The sequence below is a fragment of the Sinocyclocheilus grahami genome, unplaced genomic scaffold (genome assembly GCF_001515645.1).
Source record: "Sinocyclocheilus grahami isolate Dianchi unplaced genomic scaffold, SAMN03320097.WGS_v1.1 scaffold1617.1, whole genome shotgun sequence".
Lineage (NCBI taxonomy): Eukaryota > Metazoa > Chordata > Actinopteri > Cypriniformes > Cyprinidae > Sinocyclocheilus > Sinocyclocheilus grahami.
The window spans coordinates 80,855-86,703 of record NW_015506796.1 but is presented as its reverse complement, the minus strand read 5'-3'; the positions used below and the strand labels follow the sequence as shown (position 1 = coordinate 86,703).

Here is a 5,849-nt window from a genome sequence, read left to right as displayed (position 1 = left end):
TTAAATAGGACAACCATTGAAGGACTGGTAAGACTTAGCTAGATAATTATTTGCACTTCTTAATACTACAAATATGGTCTCAAGTAGGCCTAAATAAAAGTCTTATTATCCAAGTTGTAATTTGTGGCAATTTGCATTTTATGTGGTTTTAATGCGGCCCTCTTGGCTCTTGGAGTACCCCGACCTGCATCATGAATAGCTTGCTGTCTACAGTACATAAGCTATTGGTGTTTATACCCAGATGATTGCCACTTGCAGCTAATTTGAAGATTATATTTGTAATTTTATAATTCTCTACAGTATGTCAACAAACAGGTAGCTGCAAAGACCATAAACAGGATAAGAGCCAGATCTTTTCTACACCAGTATAATCAAGAAAAAGTAAGATTATTTCTACAAAGTGACATACCTGTATATGTGATGCTGTAAAGCCTTTATCTCTTGCTTCAAATTGTAGAAACTTAAAATTAACTTGTGCAATTAGTAAAAGCAAGGATTGACTTTTCATTTATTTTAATAGAATAGTTCACCCAAAAATGAACATTTCCTGAAAATGTTCTCACCCTCAGGCCATCCAAGATGTAGATGAGATTGTTTCTTTATCAGAACAGTTTGGGAGAAATTTAGCATTACATGACTTGCTCACCAATGGATCCTATGCAGTAAATGGGTGCCGTCAGAATGGGAGTCCAAACAGCTGATAAAAACATCACATTCATTCACAAATAATTCACCAATTCCAGGCCATCAATTAATGTCTTGTGAAGTGAAAAGCTGTGTGTTTGTAAGAAAATATAAGAATATAAGTGATATAATGCTAAATTTATCCAAATCTGTTCAAACTCAAACATCTTTGATGGCCTGAGAGTGAATACATTTTCAGCAAATTTTCATTTTTCGGTGAATTACACCTTTAAGAACTACATACAAACTGTGCTAACAACTTTTTACCTTTCTAGTGATCAAACAGGGAGGCAGTAACATCTAGAAACAGTGACAGTGGATTTAATGTTCAAAATCTGAAATACTTGCAGAACTGAGAGAAATCAAGTGTTCTTTTGGAAACTCTGACACTTTTAAAAAATGGTAACCTGTGTAAAGTTTTTTATTTGGGTAAATGATTGCTTCAAATCAAATGCTATAAAAAGTTATTTTGTTCTAGGATGCACTCCATTAATGACTGTGCCAATCCCAACACTGGGAACTCCTCCTGGACCCACTTCAGATTTGTTCCCCTGCAGTTCAGAGTCTTCTGCAGTCGTACCAGCCCCGAGTTCCTCTCTTCAGACTCTTCATGTAAAGGAGTCTAGAAGTACTGGTAACTGCAAAAAGGTATCTACACTACATGCGTTCACTGTATAAATTAAATATAGAAACTCAGCATATACGTGCCTCACAGACACGAGAATTGTAGAATGCTAGAATGTCTACTTTTAAACAAACTGTGGCGAGGGGGGCGTGGATCAGCGAGGTCTGCAGCGGGAGAGAGAGCTGGGAGACGAGCGGTGAGTAAGTGGGTCAAATGCAAATGACGAACACCTGTGTCTGGTTCCAGTAATTGGCGTGGAGAGACCGCATAAAGAGGCCCAGGAAAGAGCTGTGAGGCAGAGAGACTGACTGCGGAGAGCCCTGCGCTTGCGCTATATTGAGCGCTGGTAGCGCGACGTTCTGCTTTACTTTGTTTGAAGCTGAATAAAAACCTCAGCAGCCGTCCCCGTCCCCGTCCCCGTCCTCTTCCTTCTCAAGACATTGACATTGTTACACAAACCAATTCAAATAGAAAATAAATATTCTCAGATTATGTAATCAGTATGAAACATGCATATAGGTGCGTCCACTACTGCGGAGATGACACACTCATAATCATTACTTTTGCCGGTGCGTTGTGGCAAGCTTTATGCGTGCGCTTGAGCGCTGATTATGCTATGCATTATATATAAATTAAAGGCTCATTATTATGATTTATGGCTTATTAATATAAATGCGCGGTTAGTTATTTAACGGTAATAGTTATTTATAAACTGTTTACATTCACTTAAGACATAACCGAGGATACTCACCAAGATAGGTATTTCGACAGAATTTTGTATTTATGTATTTATTGGTTCAAGAGCAAGAAGAGGCCAAACTCAATTCGGTGTTCAAGGGCTGTGAGACGCGTCTCTCTGCGTGTGCAATGTGCGCTCAATTGACCTACCAGTAAGCCCAGCCCCCCTTAGTTACTGTTGCGAACTTGGACAAACAAACGGAGTTGCTAACTGTCTTACAGTGAGAGCTGTCAGTGTGAAAAACGTATCCCTATATCTTTTTTTAAAATAAATTTTGGACACAGAAGGACCACCATTCAAGTGGGACTTAAATATGCCATGGAGGGATATGTAAAAGATTTTAAAATAAATATTGTGGGTATTAATTTGGAAGCGAGGGTTTACAGATCACTGCAAGTGCAAGCGGTAGAAGCCTCGTGTTACTTTCTTCACGATCGCAGATAACATCCCGGATGAACACTGTTCATGTATCGCAGGGTACGATTAAATTAATTTACATTTAACCAGTTTAATATGAAGAGACAGTGAAATGTAGACCTTCATTTATGTGTTTTTGCCCTGCACTGTACAAGACGCGAGAACAGTCCGCTAGGTTTGTACTCACTAACTTTAACGTTAGCTAGTTTTAGCCACAGATACCTTGCTAAAGCACCAGATGACATTAACGTTCTGCTTGAGCATATGAAAATTGTAACTTGAGAGTATAAAAACCAGAAAACGAACGGTTTTGTCTTCATTGGGATTGGGGGTGAATGTTTTGGGACAATTTGATCCGTTTTGTTTGGGTTTAGGAAATATAATAAAATAAATTCCATTACCCATCCTCTCAGGATACCTGGAATCAGTGTTACAAGTTCCCCAGGCACATAGTTTTTCCATTTTTGAAGCATAAACCCCATAAAAATGATGTGAGCTTCGGATCTTCAAATGTTTCTCTATGGCGCTGAAACAGATGTGAGTTCCGCTCCCCGTGCAAATGATACTCGACTGCCATTGGCTCATTTGCGTTCCAGGGGAGGGGCTTACCGATAGGTCAGTTGAGTTCTCACATCTTGTGCTTGAATGCTTTAAAATCTCTTGAATGTTTAAATTGGCAAGGCTTAAAAACGTGCAAATAATAAGCTTTTGTGATGACGCGTAGCAGTGGCCCGTCAACTGGCCGGAGCTTCTTTTTAGGCTGGCCTCAGGCAGTCGGTTGAAATAGCCGGGGGGGCCTCCACAGCCGTGGGCCCCTATAGTCGTCACCACCTTTCACCCCACTAACAACGGCCCTGGTTAAATCAGTCATTCACGTTAGTGCTGGGCTAACGTATGCACCGTTATTGATACAGTTAAAAATAGAGTTACCACATGTGCGCCGCAATAAATTAGAAATACACATCGGTTTGTTGATGGACATACATATGTTAATGCTGATAGGGAGGAATTACATCTCATAATGTTCCTCAAACTGGGTAGTGTATCACTGAGAAACTCAAGTCGTTCTTGTGATGGAGGTTCATGGGTTGAATAACTATTTCTTCTGTTTCATCATCGGACTCGTGCCCAGATTGATATGGTAAAATCGACGCCATCATTACTGTCTTTACAGTGTGTACAATCGCTGAGCTTTAGGAAACATACGGAGCTGAATCAGATATGGTAATGGTCGTTTGTTTCGGACTTGCATTGTAAGCAGTAGACCAATCACAACAGACTGGGCCATCTGGCCAATCGAGCAGGCTCTTGGAAAAGCCAATAGTATGTTCCTGCACAACCGGAGGCTGCAGTTTCAGGACCACAGTTCTAGGACCCTATTCTTTTGTAACAGCGCCACCTACCGAATTGGATCACTAAAGATGGACGACATGAGTGAGTAACTTTACAGATTTTCAATTAAGTTTGTAAGGATGGTTTTCCTACGGTGGTTCAGGCTGTAGGATTGCCGAATGACTAAAGAAACGTTATCAGCACGATGGTATAAAACTGTACATTTCTAGTCTATTACCACCCACTGCCACTTATACCAACGACGGAAATAAGCGCAGTTAGAATAGCTACATATGTGGGAGAGCGTTGCTATTGTGTGACTATTGTATTGCAATAGGTAGCACTTTAAGATTAACCTTGAATCAAGACTAGTTAGCACATAATTAATAATTGAAATGGTTTAATAACAATATTTTGTTATGGTTACACTTGAATTGGTTACAAAATAGATGAAGGATGGTAAAGCATAGTTAATTGTACCCAACATGTAAAATATTACCTGAGAGAAAGAGATAGAGGGAGGAAGAAAAAGAGGGAGAGAGGGCAGAGACCCAAGAAGAGAGCCAGCCAAGAAAAGAGACAGAGCAACAGTTACAGTCCTCTTTTATCCCTTCCTTGACCATGTGACTAAAAACCAAATGTGAGACATTCAAACTGACCAATCAGCAGATTATAACTTCACCCACTGGGCAAAAGGTGTGACAATTAGCAGACCCCCGGTGTATACACATGTTGGCCTACAGGCATTGATCACTATCAGCACCTCTGTGCCTTCAGGAATTCCAAATGGCCCTTTTGTTACTGAAGATAGGTTTGGGACAGGAAAGCAGAAGTCTTTGATAATTTTTGACCTTACAAGTTCTATTTTATAACCTTAAAACGATGCAAAGTTTACGTAGCCAACATTAAAACTGCTAAGAAATAATAATGAATTCCCGATTGCTAGTTTTATTGATTATTACGATGTTCTTAATTCGTGGCCATGCTTTAATTAAGCGAAACCTTGTTGACATAATGACTGCAGTAAGTAAATCTAGCCAGCACATTAATTAAACTTAAAAAGATGATAAAAGCTATAGGTAATCATACTCTTAAAAGTTATAACCACAAATGCGTAAGTATTATAATGTATTATAAATGTTATGATTATTTATGAGATGATACAACATATTAAGTTTTTTTTTATAATGCTTTATGCATTAATTATAATGCCTTAAGAAAACCCTTATAATGTATTATAAATACAGGCTTCATAGAAAGCGTTACCGGATTGACAAACAATTAAGGAAAGAAGAGAGAACATTCAGTTTGTGGGTTTTGCTCTTATATACTTAAATTTGGAGTTTGGAGTTAGATGTCAGTAACCTGATTATTCTGTTTGGTTTTCTCTCTCTCTCTACAACCCCAACAGTGCATACTTGTTCAATCAGAAATATATATTACAGAGTTAAACATGTTAAAGCAAATGTTTCTTATTTAAATCTACCTCCCTCTCTCTCTCTTTTTTTAATCGCTCTCAGGAGTTGAAGCCTTTCTGTCCATGCAGCAACTGATGGAAAAGGGGGTCTTTTATTATGATGTTGTATTGTGTTATTGCAAAAATGAGTATATACAGTATATAAATATGCATTCTTGAATCGTTCTTGAGTCTTGTGTCTTGCCACTCTACAAACTTTTAAATATCTGGCCGTAATTTAGTGACTGCAAATGCTGATTTAATTTGATTCCATCTTTATTATACCTGATAACGAGCTAGTTAAACTTAAGGGGGCTAATCAATATACAGTATATTTCAAGAAACTAAGACTTAAGGTACTCCACTTTTTCAGTTGTTTAAAGACTGAAATACACTTTTCATTTATATTTATATTTATATTTATTTATATTTACATTTAAAATGGTTAACTCAAAGCAGGTATTACACACTTTGTAATTAACTTCTGATGCATTTATAAACCAAAAATCACAATTGAAATAATTTTTTCCCCCTGAGATTCAATATCTTTAACAACATGTACAAACATTACTACAAACTAAACCACCAGGGTCCTA

The 5,849-nt window shown here is 38.0% G+C and overlaps 1 long non-coding RNA gene across 1 annotated transcript in view; it reads left to right on the top strand.

Moving 5' to 3' along the window:
* The first annotated feature begins 304 nt into the window (after nucleotides 1-304).
* Nucleotides 305-5,849, top strand: part of LOC107571588 (uncharacterized) — an 8,104-nt gene continuing 2,559 nt past the window's right edge. Inside the window, exons 1-3 of the long non-coding RNA XR_001607205.1 lie at nucleotides 305-381; nucleotides 960-1,086; nucleotides 1,163-1,332. This is a non-coding gene — a long non-coding RNA (uncharacterized lncRNA). The remainder of the gene's footprint in view (nucleotides 382-959; nucleotides 1,087-1,162; nucleotides 1,333-5,849) is intronic.